This window comes from Poecile atricapillus, chromosome 1 (assembly GCF_030490865.1).
Source record: "Poecile atricapillus isolate bPoeAtr1 chromosome 1, bPoeAtr1.hap1, whole genome shotgun sequence".
In the NCBI taxonomy this organism is placed as follows: domain Eukaryota; kingdom Metazoa; phylum Chordata; class Aves; order Passeriformes; family Paridae; genus Poecile; species Poecile atricapillus.
This window is the reverse complement of record NC_081249.1, coordinates 161,277,459-161,291,334: the sequence shown is the minus strand read 5'-3', so window position 1 is coordinate 161,291,334 and position 13,876 is coordinate 161,277,459.

Sequence of the window (13,876 nt, the reverse complement as noted above, 5' to 3'; positions counted from 1 at the left end):
AACAGCATATCCCCATTTTCATTGTGAAATTGAAGTCATACGTGCTGTATATTCTGATAAATGTGAGGTCTTGAATTCAGAAGAACAAAGGGAATATTTTGAATGGCATAACGGACAATATAAATTACAAGTAATGGGACTACATACAGAAAATAGCATTACTTCATTTGATCATGCAGATTGAACAATAGACTGCAAAGGAAATAGAGCAGGCCTAGAGCTTGAGCCACATAACAGTGTGGAGTAGTAACATAATATGGAAGATGGTCCAGCATTTGAACAAATCCATCCTGAAACAAAGTAATAGAGGATTGAAGCCTCTGTTCAGTGGTCTCTTCTTTGACCACTAAAAACAGGAGTATATGAAAGTATATGACTTATGTGATCACAATGTCTGTTTGCAAAGCAACTATAAGGTCTAGAGTATGTAGAGTCCTCTGCTATGATTCTCTGTGCTCTTTCAAAGTTCAGTAAATAATGCCATGTGTCATTTCATACATCTTTCCACTTTTCTCAGTCACTGAGACCCACTTCAGTCTGTTTTCTCAAAAGCAACATTCCTTGTATCAGACTGAAGAGCTGGGCACTTCTCTTGGCCAAATAAAATCAGATACTTACCATCAATGCTGTTCAGAGTATTGCTCTGGGCTCAGTACCACTGACAGTAAGTCAACCATTTTATAGGTTCAGAAAATGGAGGTACACAAGGTACGATGCCCCATTTTTGTTATTTAAGAGTAAATCATGTCAGCCAGAAGAAACAAGGAAAGTTAGGATTCGGGAGTTTGTGTACTAACAGTTTTTTACTACAATTCAGATACTCAGTGACTTTTGGAAATAAACATATAAAATTGTGAGGGCAGGATTTTATTAATCCTGATAGCTTGCTCATATGCATAATGTTTTTTAAATAGAGAAAAAAAAAATGAAATTTTAAAGCCAAGGAGCTCAAAGTTCCTTGGCAATTGTGTAATCCTTAAAGGTAAGCCAAAATAACACCCTACAAGAGATGGAGAAGTCAGAGTATCAGTGCAATGCGTACCCAAACAAAAGACATCACTAGAGTGAGACAGCACAAACTGGAGAGTTAAAAAACACAGTTTTCTTTCCGTGCTCTCAGTTGCCATGATTGCCCACCCTGAGATATGCTGCAAATTTTTAAGACAAAAAGTGATGAATGTCACAGCTGGAGATGAAGCAAAAGATGGAGGAGCAGCCCCCTGTTTCAGCTTAGGTGCAGGTGTAGGTCACAGCAGATGTGTCTGAAACATGAAGTGGCCCAGTCCCAGAAGAAACTTGTCCTTTTGGTCACAGTATCAAAAGCCTAACAGCAATTGCTGTATATAAAAAGGGAATTGGAATAGTAGTTTATACAGTAGCTATGAGAGGTGTCTTTCTCAACTCTGAATAATGGGACAGCAAAGCCTAATGGACAGGGGTGACTGTAGTACTGCCTTCAGTAGCACTGGGGTACTTCAACAAGTGGCAAACACATGCTGGGGTTCAGGAGGTCTGGGCAGACTGGTTCTTCCCTGGTTGGGGGCCTTCTGCAGCCTCCCAGTTGTTACTGCCCCAGAGGCTGTAGATAAACTGGGAGCAGTCAGTTCAGCCTAAAGAGCTTCTGAAGGAAAAGGCTGAATACAGGCTGAATACAGTTGAAAGTAACTTCTTAAACTGTGAGCCTCTTTTGTAAAGATTTTCCTAATGCAGGACTGAAAAGGAGAGTTCAACTCCTTTGTGGAAGCAAACAAATTTGTTAGAGCATGGCCAGTTCAGCCGTTGTACTAATACAGAGAGTGTTCAGATGGGAATGAAGAGGGGAAAATTTCATGTCAGTGCAGATACAGGCAGAGTATCAGAGTTCTGACTTCAGGTCAACCAAAACAAAAGCAAAACTGCAGTTTTCAAGTGAGATTAAGAATTTAACGGCTATGGCATCCCCTGTGCCCATCTCCCTTTTATCCAAACATTGTTTCTCACTGTTTGAATTTTTTCCCCCAAACTGTTATAGGTACCCTTGTAGGTAGGTGCCATGTCTGTCAGGAAGTGACAGTTGGTGCAAGGGGAGTACCCAGGGGAGTGCTGGTGGCAAATGGGATATGCTGAAGTTACAATCTCAGCAGAGATAAATGTGTGCTAATACCTCATGAAATCCTGTGGCAACTATGCAAAAAAATGTGACTTGGGGAGTCCTAGTCTACAAATACTGATCTTGAGAACAAAGAAACAAATACTGTAAAAATTAATATGAATATTATGAAAGACTGGAAGGCTTTTGAACAAATATAAATTGGTTTAGATCGGAACCATATTGTCAAAATCAGCTCTCGAATTGTTCAGGGCCAACAGTAACAGCATGATGAAATTGCGAGATGACTGACATTTCTGCTTGGTAGGTTGGGGTCTGTGGTATGGTCCAACCCAGAGAAGAGAACCACAGGTCGGAGCAAGGCCCTTAGCCTCGTGCTCACACTGTGTGGGTTCTCAGAAGTAAAGGGACTGTTGCTAGTGGTTGCTGCCAGGTTCCTTCCTGGAGTACCGACCTGCTGCACCAAGCAGCCTCAATGAATCACAAGTCTCACTGGTTTTCAAGACTGAACCCCATGCAGAATTTGGCCCATTGTAAACCAGCTGGATCTCAAAACTGGGTGTAAGAGTTGACCGCCACAGCTGATTCCATATTTAGCTGAGAAAAGGACAACAGACAAATTAATTTTTCGGTGGTGTTGACTAGAATTTTCACCCAAGTAGTCCTTACCTGTCTGCAGAGTCCTGCACATATTCCGTTTAAATTTACATCCATAAAGCACTTCAAATACCTCCAACAAAAAATGCTGTCATAGGATAATGTTTAACTATTGTCCATAAAAAACAAAAGCACTGTGTGTGTTGTTGTCCTGGTTTAGGGGCAGCACAGTTTCTGAAAACAAATTCTGCGCTTCTTGTTCTCTCTCCTTCACTCTCAGAACCACCTTAAAGGTGTAGAACCTAATATCCAGCATAAACAGAACAGACGACTGGGGATACAAGCATCATAAAGTCACCCCTGGATATTTGTATAGGCATGCAAGGATATGTACAATTATGCACTGATGGAAAGAACAATTTGACAAAAAGGTTTGACCTTTTTATTTTCTAGACACTCTTAAAAGAGCCACTCCCCACGGCTCCAAGGTAAGCCACTGTGGCTCAGGCCAAGTCCAGGCAGCCAAGCCCACTAATCCTGTCTGGTCAACCCTCATGGAGCTGCTGCCTCATTCTGGAAGTACAAAATTCCCAGAAGCTCTCATAAATTTGCATGAAAGATGTCTGCAAACACCAACTGTTCCTGTATGTGACCCAAACTACCACAGTTCTACACAGCCAAGTCCAGCTTGGGTTTCCAAGCCAGGTATTCCCCTACTCTCCCTTCTCTTGAGGATTCCAATCTGCTGCTGTGCTCACAATGAGCACTGTGTACTATAAAGCTGTGCACTTGTCAGAACACTGCACTGCTGGTAAGTGAAAGGGTTTGGCATCCTTTTCTCCTCCTTGTTTGAGGCTACCTAGAGGGTCAGTAGGAGGTGGAGAAAATTAAAGACTGAAAAGAAAGATTGAAGACTTTGAGGTTTAGAGTACTGATCAGGTTTGTCAATCCATGACTGCAATTTATGGAATTTTGTTGAGTATATTATGGCAATAGTCCTTGAAACAGGAATTAGACACCAGACCTACCCTCTCCCTCTATCTCTACCTCTACCTCTAAAATTGCTTTCTCTTGAGCTCACTGAATCTAGAAGACCTGTTGCCCAATGAAAGTACTTAATAGAAGTACTTAAAGTACTTAACAGTACTTAATAGCACCATTTGAGGCTAGTTCCTTATCTGTTTGCTGAGATGCTATGGAAATGGACCCATTTAACTACATCCTTATGATGTATTTTCTAAGAAGCAAATTGTTATAAGAAGTATTCTTCCAGAGACAAAATGATCTTTCTGTATTAGAGCCTGCCACATATACACAAATACAACTATATGCCTTTGAATAATTGGGGCAGTTTTCCTTCCCATCTACAAAAAAGCACATGACAATTAGTTTCAATCTCTCCTGAAGGAGTTTCTTACCTACATTTTAGGTTTAAGAAAATTATGTGTTAGTTACTAATTTTCCATTTACATTAACCATTTAGTATTTACCATGTATTGAATCTATGTTCATAGCAGTTACAGACAACAGTCATTGTTCTCAATACAAGGGCTACTGGACAGTTTTAGCTCGAAGGAAAAATTGAAAGTATTTTTTCTGATTTGTTTTTTGCTGAGGTTACTATTTTGCCATAGGTGTTCTGCCTCCCTCTTGTGGCTACCTCTTTTACTTTCAGCTTGGAAAAGAAACATTCACAGTGCAGCCATGATCAGAGTTCCTTATAGTTGCCTTCCTGATATAAGTCTCCTCCTTAAGTTTAGTAAAAAAAAGCCCCGTTATTTCTGGATTCTCCTATACAAACAAAAAACTTTAAAAAATGAAATAATAATAATTAACAATAATAATTGTCTATCTAAGAGAGAGATTCTTTTTACATTAATGTAGGAACAACCGAACATTTTTGATAAAATCAGTGGTAATTCAGGCTGGTTACGTTTTGTAATAGGGTCTGAATGTTTGGATTCAAGTCAGCCACATATAGGAGCTCCATCCAGGAGTTCCTAAGATATACTGCAGAGGACGTGATATTTTCAAATCATGCAAAATCCCATGGCCTATATATTTTAGGATATCACTTTGTTCTTTCCTATCTCTATCCATTTAAATATTATGTAGTCCTTTCAAACATTAAGAAATCAAGCTATCTGAAGAGTTAAATAAAGGACTGTAACTCTAAGGTGAAAGGAAAACCAAGACAGCATTAAATGGCTGCCTCGGAATGGTAGAGCCCCTGCTGAATGCAGATCTAATGTCCCTCTATTGCTTCCCCAGCCCAGAACATCTCCCTTCAAAGTCCATAGCAGACTTAGAGCATTTGCAGGGTGACTGACCTTGAGCATACCTGCTCTGTGCCCTTCATTCTTTTGCAATTTAAACTGATATCAATATAGCACTTAATAGCCTGACACACCATTCAGAAAAAGATGTGAATTTTATCTTGAAAGCCATAGGTAGAAAGCGGGCAGAGGGGACATGAGCATTTGCAGAAGTCTACAGTAATGGAAAGAGAATAACCTGCACAGTTCAAACATTACTGCTGGTCATCTTCCTTTGTCAGATCTGAAACAAAGTATCTTTCTAATTCTACACCACTTAGTTGCATCCTCCAGCTTCACCCCCAAGTTCAGCTGGCTTTGGCAGCAGAGCAAGGGACTTTCTTTGACCACTCATACATTTATATAACTGTTCAGATGATGTGGATAGAGACCTTATCACTTTAGCTTTGAAGGTACTCTCATTTGCTTCAGATTAGATGATGCCCATCAGCACCTCCTTGACAGCTGGCCAGTGAAAACATTCATGGGAGCTGAGCCCAGCTGAGCTCAAAGTACAGACTACCAGGGACTGGCTGTAGTGACAGCTAGAACTTACTGGGAAAAATCATCCCTTGTTTCTGCAGACCACATTCAATAAAGGCAGCATTGCATCCTCACCCTGTGACTTTAACACTGTCCCTGCATCTGAACAGATGGGTCAGAGCATGGGTTAGTCTCTCCAGGAAAAAATGCAGCTGTCTGAAAACTCTATAAACTGGAAGTTCTGTTTTCTGCTCAGCAGGTATTCTGCTCAGACCATAAAATAGTGCAGGTATTGCAGATGTGATGGGATGCCTCAGTAGAAATATTTTCTTTCAGCAGAGACCCAGCCACACTGACCATTAATCTGCCCAGAGTCTCAGTGGGAGAAATGAGATGGCTGATGTCAGTAGGCCATACTGCAAATCTAGGAAGATCTGTAGCAAAAGATGATGCTTAGGATGGAAAATCTCTGTTTTGTCTAAAGCAGTGAGGCAGGGAGTAGGAAGCAGCTGAGGGAAAATGTGAGTTCCAGTCTACAAGTGCAGCTCCGCATTTTTTAACATTTGCTGCTGTCAAAATCTTGGCATGCCAAAGACTCCCAGGTTATGCATCAATTATCATGAAGACTGGACCAGAGAGAAGCTCTGGAAATGGGTCACAGGTTAGGAATGACAATAAATGCCTAAGGTCCTATAGCTCCACTACAGGATGAACTGGGCTGGTTCATTCCTGCTGTTTTCCTTTCTCTTAAAGCCAGGGACTCCAGCTGCCCAGCAGTTCTCACACTAGTGCAGCTTTGCACTTAGATAATTTTCCTCAGAATGAGAACTCCACATTAACTACTCATAAGCCATAGGTTGGTTCCAGCTGAGTTTATGTTCACTGTTCCTCACTGGGAAGATTAAATTCAGCCAAAATTGAACTGGAGTTATTCTCTGCAAATTCCACCCAATCCTGTGAAAAACAACCCTAGGACTCATCAAGGGAGGAAAAAAAAGCCCAAAAACAACATTCTGCTTGTCTGTCTGATGCCTCTCATGCTGGGTCCCAGAGGGGAGATAGAATCACCTCTGAACAGGCTACACAGTGTAGCACACCTATGGGTTTTCCACGAAAGCCGTAGACTCCTTGCCCTTAAAACAGTTCTATGAAATTCTCAGCAACCCAGAAGGTGGTGTAGATTGCACCTGAGCACAAAGGAACAGAAGTATTAAATGGGAGGCAGTGAGCATCTGAAGTGGAACAAATCTGTCTTGCACAGAAGTATTTTTAGCAGATGTGAACATGTAGCTGAGGGAAAAAACACTGAGTAAAATACATCACAGCACATCTCTGCTGGGTGGCAGCAGCTTGTGTGATGTCTCCCACACTGCCAGCTGTGCCACAGAAGCTGAGGCTGCACAAACACATACAGTCCCAAAGGAATCAGTTCCTACTCAAACAGACCAGCACCATGCCATAGTTACACACTGCCTATCTGTATTCTGGCATATCCCAGGTGAATTACTCCATCTTAGGTCCCCACAGGGAGCCTGAGGTATGTAAGGCTTCCAACAGCACACTGTTATAGGTCACTCTGCAAATTTTTCTGTACGGATATTTCATCCTCTGATGCCTGCATATATCAGGAATAACTTTGCTGAAGTTAATTTGGTTCTGCTGTGGACCTTTGCACATCATTGCTTCTGGCTGGAAGATATGGCAGTAATTAGTAAAAGCATTTATCAGCATGCTACGTACAGCTCTGCTTTGGATCAGTAAACTGGGGCATTGAATATGAGGAGACTAATTGGTATTTTAAGTCTGGCTTTTTTTTATCTGACTTCTTTGTTGTTTGGTTTCATGGATTAGAGCCAGCAATATTTTTGGCTGTTGCTGAAACATCATCACAGCTGAGTAGCTGTGATTCATAACAGTTACAGTCTGAGTGAATAATGTTACTACTTTAAAAGCGCTTCAGCAAGGCACTAATGTAGAATGTGTAACTAACTCAGAGGAACTCCTTTACCTCACACCCTTTCAGAGAAGTTCAAACCTTCAGAATTCTAGGGACTTTTTTTAGCTGTTAAAGCATCAGTATTCTGTATTCAAATTATGAATCATTCAGTTTGTGGAGACTTCAGCATTATGTCAAACATGCACACATGTGAAAACTGAAGGGGTGGTCTATGCTTTAAGACCAGTAATCTTCCTGCTACAAGCATGAGAGTTTGCTTAAAGCAAGCAGGGTGTGCATTTCAGTAATGGCCAATTCTTCTTCAATAAAAGGAAGCCTGGAGACTTTTCTACATGACAAAGCATTTGGCAACAATGTTGTTTTGAAGCATTTCCTCCTCTGGTCACTTATTTCTACTCCTGTCAGCTCTTTCAGTTGCATTAACACGTCTTTTGTAGGGCTGCCCTATGAACCAGATCAGGAAACTGATCCAGGTTAAAAATTAGCTAGCACAGGAGGGGAAAAAAAAAAAAAAAGCACAGCAAGGAACTGGCAAAAGTAGAGCATGGTGGCACAGAAACAGAACAAGCACACAGTGGTATGGGAAGGAAGTATGAACGCCTGAAATCCTCATTATCACTGAATACTTGGGGGTCGTGAGAAAAACTGAACCAGTGTCTCAATAAAGCTTTGCCTTTACAAATTAAGTGTTGTTTTGTCAACCAGAAACATGAAAAAAACCCACAGTCTCTGATCCACAAAATCCACAATGGCAAAAATCTTTGCTAAGGTGTAAATTAAATATAGCATATGGCAAGAACCTGAAAAAGACCTACTTGTTTCCTCCAGCTGTAGCTGATCATTTACCAGAAAGAGCTGCTATAAAGACCACAGTGCACAGGTGTGAAATGATTCCTTGAGGAAAGTCAGTCTCCTAAGCAGAGGAGGCATGAATGCTCCTAGAAAAGGAATAGTTTTTCAAAATCTGACATGGAGTTTGTGTGTAAGTCAGATAGGGAACTATGATTCTGCTGGAAGAGAAATCCTGGCATTGACAGGAGAGGGTCGAGCAGTTGTTAGTGGCAGCTTTGGAAGAAAATCTCTAGTACCCTGGATTTTGTGGTTCTGTTCTTCAGCCTTTGAAGAGGTGAGAGATCTGTTGAAAACAGATGGGGACAGAAAGTGCTACAGTAATGAATAATAGCTTGTCATCTACTCATATAGTCTTCCGTGAAGTTGCGACCTGGGTATTTTGCTTGGGGCAGGAATTTGCTTTCATGTGTTGGTAGCTATGTGGCTCTGACTGGATAACTAAGTGAATAATTTTATTGTCCAGTTTGACATGACCTAATGAGAAAGGGGTATATAGCAGTTGCTATCAAAACATTATATGAATTCTGACAGTAAACAATCTATATTAAAGAAAAAATTATTCGTATTTCCTACTTTGCTTCAGTAAGTACTTGGTAAGAGCAGAGCAGGCCTGAGACTCTATAAATCTAATAATGAAATAAAACATTCAGAGGCACTCCTTTACCACACACCCTTTCAGAGAAGCTCTAACCTTCAGAATTTTAGGGACTTTTTTCTAGCTTTCTTGAAAGCCTTGCCTACTCTATCACTTCAAAGGTGAGACTTCACTGAAATACTGTCTGCCCTCTGCAAGGTTGTGAGATACAAAATACATTGCTGTATGAGGAGAAGGTTTAGCTCTCTATGAGTTGTGAGGAAGGCTGTTGTACATATACTAGACCCTTAGAAGTGGTGTTAGTGTGCTTTGATAAAGCTGTGCTTCAAATTCTAGAAATGAGAGTAATCCAAGTAGAAGAATAGAGGTGCCTTGCAATAAGGGTGATGTGAGCTATTTAATTCCATTTCTGCCTTGCTAAAAAAACTTTTTGGAAAACCTGTTGCTGAAGACAACAGGGACATGTTTATTGGTTTTGGCTTCCAGCTACTACATCATGGTGAGTAGGCTGTTAGGAGAATGTTTATATATATATATATATATATAATGCCATTTAATTAGGGGATTCTTATTCAATACCTGAACACTGTCTGAAAGTCATATCAAGTAAGTTTTTTTATGTGTCAGCCTCCCTTCTGACTCTTGAGGGCCTGTTGCATCCACAAAAGCTTTATTATGATGTGTCTGCTTTTAACTTCTGCCTGTGCCCAACATTTTGGATTGTAGGTTGGGCCACTTATTTTTGGTTTTAGCTCTGTGTGAACACTTAAAAAAATAAACAAAAAGAACAAAAATATCCACCCATCCCTCACAAACAAACAAAATGTCTCCAATTTAATTTAAGGTTATATTCTCTCTTCAGTACAGTGAATGGAAGCAGTGAGAGGGACATAGAGAAAATAAACTCTAATCTCACAATGTGTGAACATAACTTCAAGAAGCATTTTCCCTTAAGAACATTTTTTAGACTGCCTTAGTTCTGTGTATGTTTCTGTTTTATCCTTCAATGCGTGCTATTACAATTTGAAGTTTAAATGCGTATCTCATTCTTCTGGAAACATGCCATTTCAGAGATTGGGTGAGAAAGTTTACTTTTTGACTAATAATACTAGTGTGTTGCCAAAGCCTTCTGAAAAGTGTTCAATGGCTTAGCTTGTTTTCAAGGTAAGAGTGTAATAAATATACTGGGTGAAAATTGTAGGTTGTCCTCATGCCTGAAGTAGGAGACTTCACCAGTACAAGAGCAGATTGGTAATATGGACAAGACAAAGATGACAGCTCTGGAAGGCGTGCCGACAGTGCGCATCATTCTGTCATCCTGTAATACAGTTAAGACAAATTTTTGTTTTCCTTGCTCGACCACCCCTCTCAGAGGGAAATGGAACTAGTAGACATAATCACAAGTCATCAACAAAACAAATCTTTGTTTGAAGAACTAGGAAATTAAAAACCACTGTTGTCAACATGAGCAACACCTCATACTAAGCAGTCAATTCTTCACAGTATGATCAGAAATTATTTCAAAGAAAAATGAATGCATGCTGATACTGCTCTGGTAGTGATTTCTCCAGATGTAGGAGATCATGGTCATTGGGGGCAGAGGATTAGTTTCAGAATTTTTTTTTTAATTTTTATTTTTTAACAATTTTCAGATGAACAAAAAAATATTCAATTAAAAAACCCCTAAACAACAGAGAAATATAGAAATTAAGATTTCAACATACATTGAATTTGCTTTAACTTAGCATCAAGAATTTGTGGTTCTTTCTTCCAGCTTACTTGCTAGCTGGTGATTTTCTGTGGCAATATCAGACACTTTCCATATTTGACTTTCTAGATTCAAGTGTATCTCATCCCTCCTCCATTAGCAAATACTTATACATCAGTTATCCCTTTGCAAATGTCTTCTTGAAAAATACGCTGTGTAGAACAACCCATTAGTACTTGCCAAGAACTTTAAAATGGAAGGGTGGTCAACCCAAAAATCATACTGAAAAAAAATAATTTCTTCCTTCCCCACCCCGTGCAGCTTCCTATTTACAGTTCAAAAATCACTGCTCCAAAAGGAGTAGTTCCATGATGGACTACAAAGAAGACGAACTACAGACATCCCCACATCCTAGACCCTTTGTATTAATTTAGCTACTGTTGCAGTAGTAAGTAATTTGACCTGCTAAGGAGAAGCAAGGGATGCTTCTGAACAGGCCAGGAATCATTCAGGGTATTCAGCGTAGACTGTGTGTCTCTAACTGCGAAAAGTTTGCTGTAAAACATGGTTTGTCTTTGTCTCAAACATTTGGTAGAGAAAGAAATATGATTGTGTCTAGGACTGAATAGGAACTTTTCTATATTATTTCCTTCTCTAGCACACCAAGGATCAGCTTTTGATCTTGTGCACAAATAATTTTTTCCCTACACTATCCCATATTTGGCATGATTTTTACATTGAAAGAGAAAGTTTACCCAAATCTCATCACCTTTGCTCTCAGTGTAATGTCCAGCTTCATTATGGGGCTCAAGTCTAGACAGCCCAACAGCTAAAGTAGAAGTGTCCATCCAATAGTACAGCTGATGTTATTGCTAAACCTGGTGAAGCCACCCTAAGCTGTCAGTGGTAGAAACCTTGGGGAGAAAGATGACAGACAGGGTAACACACAAACATAGGAAGATTCACACTTGTCCAGCAAACAAAGGAGAATGCAGGCAGATAAATACAGATAACTATAAAAGTAATGCTGTTACGTAGCTTATGCCTTCTGATGCTCCCCAGACTATCAGAGTTGCTCCTGCACTATACACAAGCATGTACATTATTCCAGTCTAACAAAACACTAAATTAAGTAGAATCCTCTGCCATCCGTACAGCAGGCAGCCAGAGTGAACAGACTTCAGGAAGTGGCCAATTCGCTTGACTCCCCAAGCAGCAGCTGAATTGCCATGAATTAAATGGACCATTAGTCTGACTCAATGGGGCATTTCTCATGAGGGCTTGATTTTGTTCACAGCAATATTCTTCAGAGGCACTCAGGGGTTTGCAGTGCTGCGCAACAACTGGATATTAGTGCCTGAGAAACTGTGAGAGGGCTGTGCATGCAGGTCTTGCCTTCTGGGAAGACAGTCTGATGAAATATGGAAAGGAGCAGACTGGCAGTATTGCTAACATGCCCACATGTTACATTTTTTAACTGTTTAGTAAGCCACTCTGAAAAACTGGGAGGGGGATAGGAAACTGTAGCCATGCAATGCCTTGTTTTGAAAAGAAAAGGGTATGAATGGTAACCTGGTTCCTTCCTGGTAACATGCCAGTCATTTCAGCAGTTTTGTTTCACAGTGAAGTACAAACTTTTTGCAAGAGACTACTACCTTCCTATCAGAGGCATCAGAATTCAAGTAACACCAGCATCTCAATCAGTCCCTGTAATTCATTCATCAGACCATGAATTAAGGCTTCTGAGCAGGCAGATCCTCTTCAGTCCTGTTGGCTGTGTTATGCAAGTGGAAAACTCCAGCAAAAAACTGAGGATGACAGGTGAGAATGGTAGGACTTTGTAAACTATGCTATTTTTCTGGCCAGGGCTCCAGCAATGTGCACAGTGAATACTGACTTAATTAGCAGACCCACTATAAACCAATCAGTCATGTCCCTATACAAAGTCTGCACTACAGCAAGGAAGGTAGTGTGTGTTACTGTAGAAATGAAAGATTTTGAGGAACCGGAGGGGAAGGCCTCCTGTACCCACTATATGCACTAACAAACTCCTCCCCATCAAAAGATACCAGACAGGAGTTCCTGAACTTGTTACTGGGGCTAGTTTATAGAGAGGACTTCAGGCTGAAGGTTACATAACAAATGTAGTTTACACCACCACAGTTGTTGAACAGATGTGACCTACTAAGTCTTCTGTTTGCCAAGTCAGAATTCAATGTAATTTTTCATTTATGCTTGAGTGGGCTCCACACAGGTGAGTTATTGGTGGAGATCTAAGGGATGAGTGGAGTTCAGAAGTTGTGCTAAGGACTGAGCAAAGGTGGTAGTCATTAATGCTGATGGAACAATACTCAGAAGTGATAAGATTTTCCCATATTCCATGCCTCTCATAGGTTACCATAGAGAAAGAGGATAAAGAGGGAATGGAAGAAAAGACAATATAGAGGGAAAAACGGAAGTTAAGCCAGCTGGCAGAGCTCTGACAACCTTTTGCAGAGATGGGAGATCCTGTTGCCACCGAATCAGTGAAAACCTATTAAAAGCAGCAATGTTGGAGATCAGTAAGCATGTGTGGACTTTGACGAGACCCTGAGGAAAGACTTCTGTAAATCCTTAGGTTGTGCTGCCTCCCTCTTCCTGGCCAGCTCCAGCCTCAGCTACCAGCCCAGCTGGTGGCACACCGCCTACAACAGTGGCACCTAGGCCGCCTGGGCAGCCTTTAATCAGCTGCTTGTGAGGGAAGGCACCAGCACTCACAATGCTGAGCAGGGCTCAGAGCCCTTTTCTTGTGGACCCAGAAGAACCATTTCTGCCTTGTGATGATTACATGAGGTTTTTAATTGCCTTAGAACAACCTCCCGGGGACTGAGGTGAGGCGTGTTGATTTCTGCAGAGCTGGTACCAGTTGTGACCAGTAGCATGGACAGCAGGGCCTGAGCCACCTCTTCTGTGAGGGCTGCCAGCCCTTCTCCCAGGGCTCTGCCCTGGTGTGGCCACCACAGCCAGCCCTGGTCAACAGCAGCTGACCATGAGTCAGCGTGTGCCCAGGTGGCCAAGAAGGCTGATGGCATCTTGGGCTTTATCAGCAATAGCGTGGCCAGCAGGGCCAGAGCATTGATTTTCTCCCTCTACTTGACATTGGATTGTGTGTTCAGTCCTAGGCCTCTCAGTTCAGGGATGCCATTGAGGTGCTGGAGCATGTCGAGAAGGGCGATGAAGTCTGGAGCACAAGTCTGATGAGGAGCAGCTGAGGGAGCTGGGGGTTAAAAAAACCTGAGTT